An 18178-nucleotide genomic window follows, 5' to 3' on the forward strand; every position below is an offset into this window, starting at 1 on the left:
GATACTTTGACAGCTCCTGGGGGTAGTATGTTCCACACCCTCTGTAGAAACTGCAAATATGTGCAAGAAATATGTGCTTTCATGATTGATGGCTTTTGGATGGTAGCATTAAAAAAAAATAGAATCCTTTTTGGTCGCTATTCCTAATAAACATAATTTGGGAAAGTCTCATCAAGCATCCTGCAGTGAAACATGCAAACTGTCTTCATTCTCTGTTTCTTAGACCTAGAATCACTTGTGTGCATTCCTTTTCAATTTCTGCAATTACCATTATCCTTAAGCTACATGGTTTTGCTAAGAATTTATAGAAATTGTTTTAGGGGGAGAAGGTTGTCCATCAGAACACACCATGGTAATATTCTTTCTGCATATGATCAAAGCCCTTGACTCTGTGGGAAAACAGTAAAGTGACAACTAGATTTGCTTAAACGATTCTATAATTCTGTAAGTGGTAAGACAAGAGGAAATGGCCTCAAGTTGCACCAAGGGAAGTTTAGAATGGGTATTAGGAAAAAAAATCTTCACAGAAAGGGTTGTCAAGCATTGGAACAGGCTGCCCGGGGAAGTGGTGGAGCCACTATCCCTGGAGATATTTAAAAGACATGTAGATGAGGTGTTTAGGGACATGGTTTAGTGGTGGGCTTGGCAGTGCTGGATTAATGGCTGGACTTGATGATCTTAAAGGTCTTTTCCAACCTAAACGATTCTATGATTCTATATTGAAGGAAACTACTAAAATATATGAGCAGTGTTTGGACAGTGGAAACCTTGTGTTGGTATAATCCAGTCTAACTCACTGAATTTAAGTTTGTCTTGCAAAAGTGCAGTCTTTGCAAGGCAATATGTGCTAGTGTAACTAAATCATGTCATTAAACATGACTAAATGTAAATGGTTGCAAAAGGCGCATGATCTTACCCTGGAAATGCTTTCTCTTTCAAAAAAAAAAAATGGTTCAAAAGTAGAGAATATGCAGAATATAATAGAAGTTTCAGACTTAGAATTTGGAACTTGAGTGACTAAAGCCACAGTGTTGCTATTGTGCAAAATCATACTATTAAAAATAAATGAAGAATTGCACTGTAATCTTGGGGGAGGGGTGTGTGTGCATATGGAATTTGTAAGCCGAACCAGTACATTCTTTGAACAGTGTAGTGGAAAAAATATTAAAGTGATAGGTGTTTCATTCTGTACTGTTTGGTTTCAGCTGCTTTAAGTTATATATCTTCATCTTTCCAAGACAAGCATGTGGCAACTAGTTCTATGGACTTTTTCTTCATGAATTAGCACCTGAATTGAAACATGGAGAAGTCAGCGGAAACTTTAGCCATCATTTTTAGTAGGATTTATATCAGGCTTTTAAACCATAACTGGGGTCTTTCACATCTAGCTAACTATGGGACAGAGGTGCAGGAGAGTAAGTTGTCGTTAATAAGGCTGTTTCTCAAAGATTAGTGGTGATGAGATTAAGCTGCCCTTGATTCTACTGTTTAATCCTGCTCTGTTGGTTTGACACCCTATAAAGATCAGAATATGGATGTTGGCTGCTGTTCTTGTATATAAGCAGTGATTCAGAGACCAACAATACTAGCCTTTGGCAACTGTGAAAAAGAAGATAAAATCCACTTTTCTTCTCTTCCCCTCACCACCCCTACCCTACTCCTTCCAGTTCCTGTAATTAAAGATCTGTGTAAAAGACTTGTCCTCGTGATAACTTAATAGCACCAGTATAAGCAATTCAGAGCAGTAGTGGCATGTGATTGTAGAGATCTCTATGTATTGCTCCTGTAGAATTCATGCAGTCTTTGACCAGTATTTCAGCTCCTAGAATTTGGTCTACAATTTGTATCCTTCTGCATGTAAGATACTAGTTTTTCATACATTAGGTGATTTTTACAAACCTTGAAGGGCAGGGAGAGCATTTACAATGCTTTAAAGAATGAGAGCTGATCCATTTATATATGGCTTTTAAAGCTCAATACCTCGGATCGAGATGAGAAGCAAAGACTTTTTTTGCCATTGAAAACCTTCTTTTATAGTATAAAAGGATTCCAAGATATCACTGTCTCTTTGAATCTCGGTGCTTGGGCAGAAGTGCATTTTGTCTGATCTACGTAGAGGAGGGACAGAGACAGACAGCTACCCAGAAGGTCAGACAGACAGAAAATCTTCCCCAGCTGATGTTTGCTGTGACTCTCATTCATTTCACAAAGAAGTTCTTTTCATTCCATTAATGTCTGGTTAAATAGCAGAAACGTTTTAAGAAACTCTGAACAGTTAAGTAGATGTCAGCACTACAGGTGAGATAATTGGATAACATAGTGCAGACATGAAGTCAGTTCTCCAAGGTGAGGATTTTCTCCTGGGATTAACATTTCATATACGTGTGAACCTTGTCCTGTGGCACGGTAATAAAGAGTTATTTGGGGCTGAAAATATGTTTCTGGTATGTCCCAATTTGTGAACAGAGGCAGTAGCTAGGTACAGAATTGTCAAGACATCAGAATAATTCTCATATTAGTCCAACTGCTGTGTTAAACATAACATTACCCTTAATTTTGGTTAGTGAGCTTCATAAAATGTAATGCTCCAATAGATTGAGTGAAAACCTTTGATTTTGAAGATTAATCTCCTGTACCTTGAAAAACCCCTTAAATGCTGGAAATAGCTGATAAAGCAGGCATGCTTTGGATAGTTGGGAAAGAATCTTATGACACTTTGCAATCACTTCCAGTTTCATTCCCTTGCCAAACAGAAAAATGGCACACATTCAAGAAGAAATCCTACTAGCCAGTTCCTCCCATTTAGCTTCTTTTTGGAACTGTTCTTATAAGCTGATTAAATCTTTCTTACCACATTGTAGTTCTGAGGATCTAGCAGCAGGGAATATGGCAAATACAAGCTGTTGTGAACTTGTTACCACTGAAAAAATTTACATATCTAATACAAAACTGTGCTGTCCAACAAATTCATGCAGCCTTGTCCTCTCTGGGTTGTGAATGCAGTGAGCCATAACTCTGCCACTGCTTCCCTTGGGACAACCTTACATAACAGTTCAGCTGTTTCTCTTGCTGTTCTTCATATTAAGCCAAAATTTTATTTTGCTTAATTGTATCCTGGTATGCCTAACTTTGCAAACTGGGACTATTCAAGTGGATCCACTCCCTTTTAAGACCAGCCTAAGGAGCCTCTCGGAAGGGAAGTGCAGCCCTGAAGGCAGTAATAGAGTTTTCTAAGGTTTCATGAGAGAGACTCTGGCAGCGCGAGTGAGCGAGCTGAGACATACCTGACTCAGCAGAGTGCCCTCCCAGCAGCAAAGGCTGGCCACATACTGGGCTGCGTTGGCATGAGTGTGGCGAGGAGGTCAGTGGCAGTGGTTATTCCCCTCTACTCAGCGCTTGTGAGGGCTGCATCTGAAGTACTGTCTCCAGTTTCAATAGAGACTGACTGGCTGAATAGAGTGCAATGGATGGCCACGCATACGGTTAGGGGACTGAAACACAAGATGTACACAGAGACACCGAGGGAGCTGTTTATGTGGCCGGGAGAAGAGAAGGCTAAGAGGCCGTCTAATTACTATCTCAGGTACCTAATGAGGAGTTATAGGGGAAACTAGACTCTTCTCACAGCTGCAAAAAAGGACAAGAGGCAGCAGTCACAAGTAGCATCAAGGTTCTCACTGGGTGGGTGTAAAGAAAAACATTTCATAGTGAGTAGCTGAGCAATGGAACAGACTGTGGACTTACCATCCTTGACCTGATCGGGCTTTGAAGTTAGCTGTGTGTTGCAGAGGAGGTTGGACTAGGTGATGTGCAGGGTCCCCTTCCCACCTAAACTGTGAATTCTCATGTGGGATGAGGTGGGGACAGCAGGGTCTTATAATTTGCAGGTTAAATATGGAAGCGAGGGAAGGCACAAGTCAACATCCTGCATGTGATTAGACTGAAAACTAAAGCATTGTTAAAATATAACCCTCTGCAAAAATGGTAGGTATCTAGTTTTTATTCCAAATTATAAGTATTGGTGTTTTCCTTCTCTAGGTAGTCCCTTTCTTTTTTACCCAGCTGTTTAAAATGTATGCATAAATTAAACATTTTATATCTCTCTGCTAGTGAAAAAAGAATGTGGAAATGCAATTCATAAGGGAGACAACTGGTGCTGTATATCATTCATAGAATGCTCTAATAAAATCTGTGCACTGCAGGCTTCTTAAGTGGTGATGGTCTTGCACTATATTTAGCATTCAGTGAATAACTGAAAAAAACCCTAACAAATAAATGCATAGTGGTCTATGTTAGTGTCTAATGCATGCAGTGAACATAATATTATATGTGTTACATGAAAAGGGATGCAACTGGCCTAATCAGTTTCACAGTGGACTGAGAATAGATGTTGACATCACTAAAGAGAAGTACTTTATGTCTAATGTTAAACCCCATCCTTATTACACCAAAGAGAAACTAAGACTGTGTACAATATAGAACAGTTTTAAAAGAAAGCTAATTGTGAATGCATAAGCATTTGGCATAGGTACCTTACAGTTCTGAATGCAAACCCACTGATACAAAAATTGTATTGACAGGAAATGAATTTTATTTCAATGTGTATAGAATATGCATTTACATAGTTCTTTTGATACATATCTTTGTGTATTTTTAATGGATAAAATCTAATGAAGTATATATTAATCCATTACAGAACTAGTTAGAAATTATTTTGATCTGCCCACATAATTAAAGCCTCTAAGCCTAATTGTGGGGGAAAAGTAGACTTCAATGACAGGAGCTGGATAATTCTGATATTTTAATTCACATGCTGCCAGTTGGCTGAGGCTACACATCACATACAACGGGTGGATGGGTGGTGAAGTCCATAACTGAAGTACCACATGTCTCATTTTGGTTGCACATCATTCATTCATGTTCTTTTGTATTGTTGAAATGGTTTCATGGACTGTAGAGAGCACCTTCTGTCCCTGTGAGATTGCCATGTGCCTATACAGGATAATTTGACTGACTTTGGTTTACTTAATTCCTTGTGCATTTACATTTACTTCCGCTAAAAATCTTTTAATCCTAACATGCTCTTAAAGTCCCCTAATATGAAGGGCCCCTGCATTCCAGGATAAGGGAGAGAAGAACTCTAATTTGTTCTGTACTATTGTTTCAGTTTTGGACTTTCCCACGTGTCCTCTGCAATGTCAGATCTGTCCTGTCATCACACACTCAAGCCTGGTCCTGTAACTGTCCATGTTGACTGTTGTCAGTGTGTGTAACTTGTCTTAGGAAACTGCCTTCGTGCTTGGGTGTTACTACCTAAAGCAGAAGGGAAATAATCTCAGTTGTCCTGAATTAAAAGCTTGAGTGGGTCCTCAGAGGGAGCAAGGGGCCACAACACTAGATTTTTTTTTTTTTTTTTTTTTTTTTAAGCAGGCATCTGTGATAGACCCTACCTAGACCTCTAGTACCAAACCCCATGCTTCCATGGCCTTGAGTGTGTGTGGGTCTGGGATGTAGACTTTCTCAGAAGGCTGGTAAACAGTAACATAAAAGCTAAACCCCAGGCTTCCCATGCTTAGATTACCATTCTTCTGCAGATACAGCAAACTTAGATTATGATGGGGTGGTAAGAAGCATTGGCTAGTCCATTTCCTCCTCTTGCAGAAGTTTTGACAAAGAAGCTGAAGTAAGTACGTATAGTTCCCTCTTCCTACAGCTCCTGTTATCCTTGACTGGTATTTTCCCAACCTATCTACTCCTGAGCCTTTCTCTGGTGTCTCAGGAGTGCAGAGGATGGAAAGGCCTGAGGGCACTGAGCTTCAGTGTTTCTGAGCTGGTAGACAGTTCCCTAAGGAGTTCTGCTAACACTGCATGTTGGAGCAGCCTCTGAAGTTATACTAGCTGTCCAGATCCAGGAGCAGAAATGTTATTTGTAAATTCAGTTACGTTTTATGTACAACTGATGTTCTCTCCTGATGTTTTTTAATCATCTGAGAAATCTATTCTCAAAAACAAAAGGTTAAATTAGTCCTAGAGTAACAAATAAGATGTTGGAGCATATGGGAATGTACCTTTACATTTTCACTTCCAAATGTGTTTTGTGATTTAGCAAAACAGAAATAATTCTAAGTACAATTCTCCATGGGTGTGAATGCATTTTTAGATTTTTGTTATATTGCATTTTATCCAGTTTTTCTCCAAGTTGTGTGACAGTGTTTAAAGCACATAATGGAGATGCAATGATGGGGCACTCTTGGCAGGCCATAATCATGTTTTGGAAAGCTGTTTAGACTTGGCAAAAGCAGACTGTAGTTAAATGCTAGCACGGTCCAATGCCATGTCCTTTAGGATTACTCGCAAAGATGGAACTCACTTCCTTCTCCCTTCCTCTAGCTGTTATACTTCCTGAAAACAAACAAATAAAAAAGAAAAATCCAATGTGGCTACCTGGAATAGTTAAGCATCTAATTGGGTAAAGCTTTACCACTCATAAATTTTTAATGCTTATGCAAAGTCAGTGGGAATACTTGTGGTTTATTACTATGCTTTCTTGTATCAGAGCCTAGAAACTGTCAGTTGCTCTACACCTTATTAGAGATCCATTCCAGACACTTCTCAAGGTATGTCACTCAAGTTTATGGTCAAAACTCAATTGTTTGTTGAAAAGTTTGGGAAAATGTAAATACAATGCAATAGGAATATGTGTCAGAGAACAGAGAGCTTCTGACTGCCCTGGGGTTTTATTTTATACTTTGCTGGAAAAGCTGCAGTCTGAATTTTGTAAGAAGTTATACATTTGTGGTGGGAAGGCACTAAATAGTAAAAGTTGCTGTAGACAGTCATTAAAATGGAAACTACATAGTAGCATGTAGCTGTTTCCACAGCTGCAGAGGCCTCCAGGCTCTGGGTACCCTTTGATGAAACAGAAAAAAAGAGAAACTTGAAACCTTTTCTTTATCCTCATCAAAAGCTAAGCCTTGTTTCTCTTTTTCCCATTTTAACCACCTGACTAATCTTTCTTGTTGCTAAATTTACTGTTGTGCACTAAAAATAACACTTCTCCCTTCTTCCTGCCCTATTCCTTTACTCCTGTAGAAAAGCTCTGTAACAAGCTTGCAAGCAGATCTAAAAGTCTTGGAGTTTTGGGTTTGTTTTGGTTTGGTTTTTTGTGTTTTGGTGTTGGGTTTTGTTTTGGTTTAGTTTTTATTGTAGTCCAATACTTCTTGAGTTTGTATCAGAGCATGTCTGGTTGCTTTATACCAGTTTTCTGCCACGTGATGCTAATTTACCTTTTCTGACAACAACATTCACTCAGTTTGCATCAGTGATAGTCTGGGTATGTTTAAATAGTGACATGGGGTTCCAGCTCTGTCATTTGTCTTCAGAAAGTGACCATTTAGACTGTAGAAAAAAGGTACCAATAAGGAATTAAGACCTGCCATACTGAAACAGTCCAATAAAAGGAATACCCTTTTTATCGCTCTGACACTTTTTTATCACCTTGCTTTGCTCAGCCCTCTGAACCAAGTGGGATGAACCTGGGCCCTATTGCTTTCCTAAAAGTCATATGTCCTAGAAACAGGTGAATACACAGGGATTGTTGTTCTGGCATAGAATGAAAATTTTTAGCCCTTTTTTTGTGGAAGAAACAGTAGTTCATGTAGAGCTTGAAACTTAAAAAATAGAAGGTAATTACACTATAAATTTTAAATCTGTTGACATCTTTTTTTACTTTTTGTTGCCTGCATTACCAATTTGATATTTCTTTGATTGCAAGCAGATGCTGAGAGGTTTTTTTTCAGTTTCTAATCCATTTGTCTTTACCATCCAAACTCTGTGCAGTTAGGAAAGTAACAATATTTGCAGTGATGCACGTTGTTCTTCTGCACCCAGTTGGCCTCCTGTGATACGAAGTCACAATCTGTAATTTGCTCTGACATAGATGTACTCAATTGAAAATTGTTTCAGTCTGACCTGGTTAATGTAAATTTGGCTTCTGGGTATTTCAAAAATGTAAGTAATTGACTATAACCAAATGCAGTTGGATGCTGTTAACCTGTTACTGGAAGTGGTGTTTTTGGAACAACTTTATAACATGCTTTCCAAAAAATGACTGTAGTATTGCTGCAAGACTGTGCAATATGTGAGTCCGGGTAGCTGTAAGAGAATATTTTCTTTCCAACAGTCACAATGATGTCAAAAATGTTCCCGAGCTGCAGCAGTTGTGCCTGTGCCCCTCAATGGTGATTTACATTTTTGTTGGTGGCAAGTGGGGTACTGAAGAGCTGGAGAGCAGTGTTTTAGCAGGGAACCTGGGCTGAGCTGTGAGTGCTGCCTCCAGCTGTCTTCGCTAGCTAGAAAACTCCAAGCCTAGATTGTCAGCTTAAGAGAAGGAGGGTTGTGGTTTAATTGTGCGCGTCTGTTTTACACGAAGGGTTCAAATATTAGTGAAAACGGAGAGAAGTCACTTCAGAGCATAACAGCAGCACCTGCACTAAGAAATTGCGCACCCAACGCAGGGGGTTATCCAGGGATGCCGTCGGGACCTTTGCACTGTTTATGGGTGTGCAGTATGTATGGAGTGTGCCTCTACAGGTGCGTTTATTGTTGGCCAGTGTCGTGCCGGGCCCTCTCCCCTGCGAGGCGGGGGCAGAGAGCCGTGCCGCGCACCGCGCAGCCGGCCCCGCTTGCGCGCTGTGTGCGCAGCGGGCCAGCGCCGCCGGACGGGCCGGGATGGGATGGGACGGGACGGGACGGGACGGGATGGGCCGAGGCGGCGGGCGCGGCGCCAGCCGCCGCCCCTTTACGCGCGGCCCCGGTTTCATGAATGAAATCCAATCCCCGCGCTAAAAATAGCACGCGGGGCTGCCGACGTCACAGCGCGCGGCTCCTGCCGGCGGTGCCCTGCCCGGCCGCCCGAGTCAGCGCCGTGGGCCGGGCCGGGCGGGCAGAGCGCCGGCGGCATGCTGCCCGCCTGCCGAGCCGGGCCGGCTGCTGGCGCTGCCCCGCCGCCGTAAGGAGCAGTGGGAAAGGGGCGCGGCGGCGGCTGTCACCCCCTTCCCGCCCCGCCGGGGCCGGGGGGCCAGCCCCGCTGCGAGCACGCCGGCTGCCGGGCGTCCCGCCCTCCCGGGTAGGTCCCGCGTCGCCCGGGCGCGATCGTCCTCCCACCCTCCGGCGCAGCCTCCGCGGCTGCGTGTGCAGGGCCGGGTCGGGCTGGCAGCCAGCGGCTCCCCAGGGCGCCGGTGGCAGCGCCCGGCACGTCCCGTCTGCCCGTCGGGACGCGCCCGGCTGGTCGGGGGAGAGGAGACGGGGTCCCCGGGCCGGGACAGGCAGAGCCCTCGCTGAGGTGGAGCTGCCCGGCTTCCTCTGGCAGCGAGGCCACACGGTGCAAGGCACAAATAGCGGGTACGGTGTGTGTGGGAACCAGAAACCTCCTGGCGCTTGGTGCTTCAGTGTCCTTTACGAAAAACCTGAAGGATTTCTCTTTCTCCCTGTTTCTCCCGCAGCTTTTCCGCGCGCTGTGGCCGTGGAGTCTGTTGTGGGTTGCTGTGACAACAGCAGGAGGCGGCTGGGGGGTCTTCCAGCGCACAGATTGTCAGGTGTTTGTGTCGGGACCTGTTTGGGGGCCCTAGAAAGGGGCTGTAGAGACAGGCGTTAGTGGACTTTTAATTTCTGCAGTTAGCCTTCAGTGGGTGTTGTAGCAACCAACGTCGAGAGGAAAGAGAAATCAGTCACCGGACGGACTGAGGCAGACCAGCCCAAGAGCTCCCAGCTGCCTTCTCTTGGTCAAGGCGCTGCTCAGGCTTCTCAAGGCAGCAATATACTTGTTTAATAAATGATAATAATAAAAGAAAGCCCTTGAAACTCTGCATATGGTCACAGCGAGAGCAAGGAAATGATGCCAGAATATTCTCAATGACTTTGTTCATCCTCAGTTTGTGTACTATTTCAGGACACACCGCTGATTCAAAGCCAAATGTTCAGCTTGATCTGTAATAGAAGCTGAGGTGGAAATTTGTTCAGTGTGCTTGAGGCGAGTTCTTAAGCTGCTGGTCTTTCTAGGCAAAAATAAAACACGTGGGGAGAAAAACACCATTGTTAGGACTATGTTTAAAGAGTTGCCATGTGAGTGCTCAGTGTCAGTAGCAATTGAACAGCACATATCTCTGTACAGGCTGTATTTGCATTTCAGGACAAGGAGTCACAGTACGTGGAAACAGAACAGACTGATTTATTTTCAATAGTTTTCTAAGATCCTCTCCCATTAGGTTATGCTTTTCTTTTATATACATATTGGATTTGTATGCCTGATTCTGTGTCTAAGGTATACAATGTATCTATATGCTATTAACAGGGGGAAATAACTTGGTAAGTTTGATATTTGTGCTGGAGTTCTTTGTTAAAGTGACATAATACTTAAGGAGCATAAGATCTGGGGCAGGCTCAGAGGTGTAGAAGTATTTTTATCCAAGAAGAGATAAACAACAATTCTTAGCTCTGGGGAGCTTTCTAAAATTCCCGCCCTTTTAAAACTCCAAGCTTCACAAATCCTGTAGAGCATTAGGCTGAGATGAAGCCCTGATCACTTGACTAGTAAATCCTGATGTTTGATTCTTTGCTAATACATTTTATTGACTGGAAAAATGCATAAGTTCTGCATCCAGATGTTGCCCTGTGCTGAAGGAGATGAAAGGACAGAGAAGCCTTGAAGTAGGAAAGGAGCAACAGGTGTTTAACTTGCTTCTCCCTTACTCCCATGTGTCGTGCTAGAAGAGTACACAAACGTAGAATGTGCTTGGGAGGGAGGGAAAGGAAAGGCTGAGAAGCCCTTGCTGCGTACAGCAGATTTGCAGGGCAGCTCATAGCAAGACTAGGCAGACTGGTGTGAATGCCCCCTTGGATCACTGATTGATTTTCCATAAAAGCACAAAATCTTGTGCTGACGGAGTGAATGGTGGCACAGTGTGTGAGCTGGAATTGGTGCGGCCTGCAGTATGTGTGGTGATAGTTAGGCCCTTTGTTACTGAAGGTAGGTTTGTGCAATAAAAATATGGATTCCCTTTGGTTCCCATCCTACACCATTCTGCTTTTCTGTTCCTTCCTTTCTGTCTGACATGAGAGACACAAGATGGCATTTCTTTCTCCTTTTTAAATTTTTTTCTTTGCAAATGAGTCTCTTTGTGGCACTAGACATTACAAGTAAACTCCACGTCTAATTGCCTTCTACACAATTCAGTTAATGTTGCTGAATTTGCATTTGAGACATAAATGCAGAACTTGACCCAAGATCTGAAAGTAGCGTTTATCTGAGGTCTGCCACCCTGAAGTATTTACTATTCCAGTCAGTGTTTAGGTCTTTGGGTTTTTTTTACCTGCTGTCATTATGAGGTCTCACTCTCCTTGTAATGATCCACATGTGGGAGTGAATAAAATCACATATAGTATCTTTCTAACGTTGCTGATTAACAAAGAGGAAAATGCATGAGAAATGTCACATAAAGTTCAAGAAACAAGAGCCTGATTCTGTCTTTTGGAAGGAAAACAAGAACAGAAAGTGAATTCAACAGCTCTCTGTGCTAGAAGGTCACTAGTGTCTTTGGAATATTTTTCTTTGTAGCTCTAGTAAAACTTGATAAATATTTTCCCCAAGCAAAATTTGGGACAATGCCTCATTTGGTGGTTATTGTTTGGTTTTTTCCTTCTGTACTGTTGGGAGCACTGCTCAGAATAATGTCCTTACAAAACAGAGCATACAATGTCAACACCTATCTTTATAAATGTGTAAAATCAGTAACAACCTATGCCAGTTCAGTAGTTCAATGCTGTACAAACTTCTGATGCTTTTAATTACATAAGAGTCAAATCAGGGATTTCATGGAGTTTATTACCATGAAATCCAGTAGTGTTGAATCAGGCTTTTCCAGTGATCCTTCCCCCTTTAATCTCAAATTTTATGTGTTTTCGCAAATACTCTTGAGCATTGCAGTCACTAAGGATTCAGCTGCAACTTTGCCCCAGTTATCCTGTTCCAAATAACAAACCAGGAGCCAGAGCATCTGATGATGTGTCCACATTAGTGGGTCATGTGATGCAGTAGCAGGGGACCTGGGGATGAAAAAGTTGGTGCTGTGGACCCAGTGTCTACACTGCACATGTTTCGGGGGCAAAGGGTGTTCAGATTACCTTTAAATCTGGTCCTATGGACTGAATGTTTGCTCATTACTGGTGGGTGGCACATCTTTCGCTTCAGATTTGTCTGAAAGGAGTTCAGTTTGTGCACTCTGTGGCTGCACCTGATGTGAACCAAAGCATGAGCTATTTGCTTCAAAAATGTGTTCTTGATCTGAACTAAAATACCAGTAGAGGTACACCATTAATCTGCCTCTGCAGTGTAATCTTTTGTTGCAGAAGGAGGTCTAATCTAAGGACTCAATGCACAATGGCATTTTATGGGTGGCTGCTTTATAAAAAGTACCAGCTGTTTGGTGATGGTTATCACCATCAACGGGTATTTACTGTTCTTCAGCTACTTGGTTCTCAGCCACTTTTATTAATGTCAGCCACAGTTAATTTCAGTTTGTGATGATATGAGAGATTATGATCCACAGCAATGCCAGATCTTGGTCACTGCCCAGTCCCCTGCGCCTGCTGTGGTCATCTCTGGTAAATGGAAAGAACAGCCAGTTGTATCTGGTAATCCTAACAAAATGCATCTGCAAAGGCCAAATGTGAGCTTTAAATCAGTCATGTACCAGCAGTGGGTTATTTCCCTCTTTCTTGAGGTGGGTCCAGTGTGGTCAGCCTTCCTCACATTTCTCTGCACAGCAGGAAAGAAACAGAAGGAGGCGCAAGGGACTGCCCTGTGTTGTGGCTGATTCTTGAGGCAGACTGAAAATTTGGTGAAGGGAGGGGTGGCAGTGTTGCAGGCTCTCTCCCTGTATAGAAAACATCACAGATTCTCACCCACAAGATCTGAAGCAGTTAGATGTCCTTCACCTGCTGTATAGATCAATTTCTAGAGAGATGATCTCATAACAAAGGATATTGCAAGGCATGCCACAAAAAAAAAAATCAAAATAATATGTGAGCTGCTCAACATAATTAGTAATTAGCTTGTTGATTTCTGCCAATCAGGTCTTCCAGAACTTGTCAGAAAATTGACATTGTTCATGTCTAATGCTGAGCTTTGCATTTGGATCTCTATGTGGTCTGACAGACTGTGTATAATGCAAAGACAGGTCCTTGTGGACTGCACATTTTCAGGAGGCTCAGAAGAATCAGCTCAAGCTCAGCTATTGAGCTTCAGGGCAGCCTGTTTTATACAGTAATGTGGGAAGAATTTGTGGTTTACTAGTATCTCTGACTTTTGGTCATTTAACAAAGTGCTCATTCTTAGTGATCAAAAGATGTGTCATCGCAGAGGTAGGTTGGACTTGATGAAGGGTCCTAATTAGTCTTTAGAAACAAACAAATCTGGAGTCAAGCAGGGTGAGAAAGAGCAGGCTGACAGGCTTCTGATACTACAAGCCATGAATTATTTTTATTCTATCTCTACAGTTTCTAAAAAGGTTGTAGTAATGATTTGACTGAGAAGTTTTCTAGGTAAACAGAGAGATGTCTGTTCTGTCTTCAACATTACATCTTCCTTAGAGGCAGCTCCTTTCATTTCTGTGTGTGGCCATGGTCAATTTTTTGCTGCCTTTTAAGCTTTAGGGATAGAGTAAGGATTATGGCAGCTGAATGGAGGCTTCCGAGAACTTCTTTCTTCCAGCAGGGAATACAAAGTAAGGGGCAGGAACCAGGATTAGATCCCATGCTTGTTGGCCAAAAACTGTAATGAAACAAGCTGGTTCAGGTTAAACCAAGTGGAGTCTGTCTTGATGACATCCTCAGTACTTGTGTTCTCCACCTGTATGAAATTTTAGCAGCGTTCTGTGGGATTTATTTTTTGTTGATACTGGCTCTAAGCTGGAACACCACAACTATCCCAAAACAACTGAAAAAGGGTAGAAACAGGTTCTGCCCTAGTGGAAGATAAAGGCATTCCTGCTGACCTGTGCTTTCCTTTTGTGGACAGCAGCGGTCAGGTTTCTCTCATTTATCAACTCCTGTAGTGGAGCAACGTTTAAGTCAGCTACCCTTCTCTTTCTATCCATGGTAGATCCAAGAGTCTAATGTTTGATATCAGGTTATTTTTAGAACATAAGGGCTTTTTTCAATTCCCAGTTGTTGGCTGTATCTGTTGTCTTCTGTTGATGGGCTAGGTAGGGCAAGTAGTTGATAAATTACAGGGTCAATCTTTAATTTCTTCCTCCCATGTCAGTTCCTTCAGTCTTTCCATGTAAACTGCCAGTACTTCACATAATGGCAACAAGGCAATGCCTCTTCATCCTGGATGAGAATCCAGCCTGATATGCATCATGCCCATCTTTGTACCCCGGTGACCTAGTGAGTCTTATTACCCTTTGTCACAGTCTGGTTCTTTGATGCTGGCAAGGAACAGTTTTTCTTTTTAAAGCAATCTCCCCATTGTCCCTTCTGTAATTTAATAAAATATTAGTATTCATTTATAACTTGTAAAAAATGTTTTGTGATGGTCTTTCAAGCAGCTGGTATAGTTTATCTGTTACTTGATACCATGTTGTGATTTATTTCACCAATATACTTGGTGGGGCCCTAAATTAATTGATTAAATTGAGCCAATCACTAAATAGCCTTTTGGCCCTTAACCTTTCCCCAAATCAGAGCTACCTGTGAATTCTGTGCTCTTGCACAAATGAACAGTAAGTCCCCCTGCTTTTTCCCCTGACATGTATGTGTTAATCCATTAAGATTCTGAAGCAACACATGGCAGGTTATATATTGAGAATGAACATTTCACACGCTTGTTCTGGCTCATGTGCTCTTTGGTCCTTGCCAGCATGCTGGTGCCTTGGGATTCTGCAGTGTGAGATAGTGACTTCAGTGCCTGAAGAATTTTGCATCTCCTTTTCCAGTTACCATGGTTGCAAGCAGTAATTTTGCAACTTGGGGATAGAGGTAAGAGCATTGTGTAGTCTTGTAAAATTTTTTATACTCCTTTTGATATGGTATTGTGTAATGGCCCTCTGAAGGAGTGACTCCAAAACTATACTCAAAAATACATCTCCAGCATAGATTGAAAAGTAGAGTAACTACAAATGCTCTTTCATATAGTTTCAAAAGAGTGTGTTTTTCAGGGGTAAATGTTGATAGTCTTACTACCTTACCGGTAGCCTGAGTTTTTCAAATAATTCCCACTCACACCATTCGTATTAAGCGGTGGTGGGTTTTGGTGTGTCTTTTCATTAGATTCCTTTAATACAATTGTGATGCAATTGTGGTTGGCCGGTGTTTTTTTGGAGGAACTTCCTGGTTTGCATGTTTGGTCAGATTACCTGAGAGAGGTTGGATTTTTATTTTTTTTTTCCCCATGGAATAACTTGCAGTCAAGGTTCTTACATCTTATCACTCTGAACCTTCAGCTGAAGAATTTGCTCTTAACACAAGAACTAAGTAGCATGCTTGTTTTCATGCTAAGAGCTGCTATCTCCGTCTTACTGATGTGTTTAAGTACTGAGCTAAGAAGTAAACGCCTACAGGATCATTCCATAATCAGTGATTAATGTAGACGCTCTTAGTGATTTGCTTGTGGTGTTTTGTTGAAAAGGGTTAATAATTAGGTACTGCTCTTTGAAAAAAAACTCAGTTATATTTTCTATATGTTAAATGATGATTTTAAATATCTGAACATTTTCTGAAATTTCTGAAAGAAAAAATACCTGAAAATGAGCAGTTAGCTGCATAGGCTGTGAGATCCATGGGGGTGGATTCTTGAATCCTGCACAGGGATCCACTTTCTTTCCAGCAGAGAAAAATGCAATTATAGCTTTAAATATCTTAAACTGCATTCTTAAAACATGACGAGTTCATGGTTAGGATCTGGTTATCTTTTGTGTGTGAGTACACCTACATTAATACATAGAGTGAGAGAATTGTGTGTGTCTATTGTGTTTAATCTGTGTACCGGTGGACTAGATAATCAAGTGATATGCTTCATCTACAGATCTTTTGAAAAATTTCTTTAGAAAGGCAGTGTTTCATTACAGAGGCTGACTAGCCAGAAGGATCTGCATGCTGTAGCAACCACAACTGTTTTTTAGTGATAATAATAACAACTCATTCAGCAATGAGGGAAAGCTAAACAAAAGCCAAGCACCCTACAACAATCTGAGGTGAAACAGCAGAGAAAGAAATCAGTGACCGTAATCATCTGCAAGCCATGGTTCAGAACAGTAACCTTATGCTTTTCTGAAAATAAATCAGCTTTATTTGGAATAGTTCTTTTCTGCTAGTCAAGTGAATTAGTTAAATTACTTTATCTTAGATCTTGAGTCTACTCACATCACCTGATTTTTGGCTGCCTCTGGCTCCTCTTCATCTGCAAACAATCACAGGTCACAAGGTAAAAATAGAAACATCCTAAGAGATTTTTGAGATCCTGTGTTATTCTTGCAGGTGGCTTTTTTTCATTTCCATCCATCTGCTCACCTTTCTTTAGAACTGGATTAAGCAGCTGAATCTTTCACAGCTTTCTTTTGGGAACAGCCATATTCGATCAGATCATTCCCCCAGTAGGTTTCTCGATGCTCATCATTTAATGGCCTTTCTGTCTTTCTCTGGCTTTTTTTGAGTGTCCTCTCTGAGACTGGTCCTACTTTCAGTAACTTTCCTTTTTACACTAGTCTGTTTTGTTGGTAAACTAAACTGTTGTAGGTTGGTTTTAGCAAGTTTTTCATTGCCCTTGGAATTCTACGCTGTGTTTTTTGAACTAAGTTTTTATATACACTGGTTTGGTCTTGTCTAAGCAGTTTTGTTTCAGTTGCAGTTGGTCTTCCCAGATGTCACTAGGCTTGCAGAGCTCAAATCTAGATTATTATGTTTTTCAATTTATGTTTTGTAAATACATGTTTAGCATTTTTAATCAGTGTGATTGTACAAAAGGTTTAGCACAAACTTAACCTAGAGGCTACCTTAAAAAAACTAACTGTAGCTGTATTTTTTAGAACTTGTACATATTTCAGAAGGCTTCTGGCTACATTTGTAAGCATTTAATCCACATGTTTTGCTAATTTTTATACTGTAATTTATTGTTAGCATCTTTTTTTATTTGGGGTGTCCAAATATATGTCCAGGATTCCATCTGCAAGCCTCTTCAGGAGCTATTTCTGTTTTAATCCCTTTCTGAAAACTAGTGAACATTAAAATGATCTGCATTTTTAATACATAGATACTCTCTATATACTGGAGTGCATTTAAGAACTTTCTGTAACATAACCACAAAGCTCTATAGTTTTGTTTTTATTCCCAGTTTTATTTTAATCTCTGTCCTGTGCAGTATTGAGTCACACTAGAAGTATCTTCATTAGACTGCCATTGATCTGCATCAGGGCATTTGGGTATGCTGTGTCTGAGTTCTGTGATAACTTTGCCTTAATTTAGTAAGTATATTGAAAATTTAAAAAAATAGTAATTTCAAAATTTTATTTTCATGTGTTCCTCTTCTAGGATTCTCAATAATCGCATTGATTTCTCCTGTTAGTTTTATTTAGATTTTCCTATTAATTTTAAACTAGCTTTCTTATCCTCTCGGAAATTGGAAAACAAAAAAATCTGGAAAAGCTTCCAGACTCTGTACTTAATACGTGTTTTGTGACTGACTGAAGTGCATTCTTGCAGGACTACCATTTAAGAACTTTTGAAGAATTTTTACATCAGATTGTTACATAAAACCTCAGCTAATCTGTGTAACAGCATTTTAATGGAATATTGGGTTGTAAGAAAAATTGGTTTGGCATCTCTCTGCTTGGTAGTTTAAAATCGACCAGACACACTGGCTAGCCACACTCCTTCATTTTGTTTTCCAGCCTTGTAAACATTTCCACATTCCATCTGTGATGTCTAGTCCATGCATGAATAAAATATGAAGTAATTTAATACCACGTATTATGTCAGGGAGTTGCTGTTTATTCTCAGACTTGAAATGAAACTTTTTTTAGATCACATACTGAAACCTCTTGAGGTCTTGCTACTCATTCAGAGTTCTGCCTTTAGGCCATGGTGTACAAATATGTCTCATTGTAATGTGGAAAAAAACACATTG

The 18178-nt window shown here is 41.1% G+C and overlaps 1 protein-coding gene across 3 annotated transcripts in view; it reads left to right on the forward strand.

Annotated features, from left to right (window-relative positions):
* Nucleotides 1-18178, forward strand: part of RHOBTB1 (Rho related BTB domain containing 1) — a 54686-nt gene that overhangs the window by 8703 nt on the left and 27805 nt on the right. The window contains exon 3 of one of the 3 annotated variants that reach the window (XM_055720623.1): nt 14918-15036. The exons of the other annotated variants lie outside the window; for them this stretch is intronic. The gene's annotated coding sequence lies outside the window, so the exon portion shown is untranslated. The remainder of the gene's footprint in view (nt 1-14917; nt 15037-18178) is intronic. 3 annotated transcript variants of the gene reach the window in all.

Source organism: Falco cherrug, chromosome 9 (genome assembly GCF_023634085.1).
Source record: "Falco cherrug isolate bFalChe1 chromosome 9, bFalChe1.pri, whole genome shotgun sequence".
In the NCBI taxonomy this organism is placed as follows: domain Eukaryota; kingdom Metazoa; phylum Chordata; class Aves; order Falconiformes; family Falconidae; genus Falco; species Falco cherrug.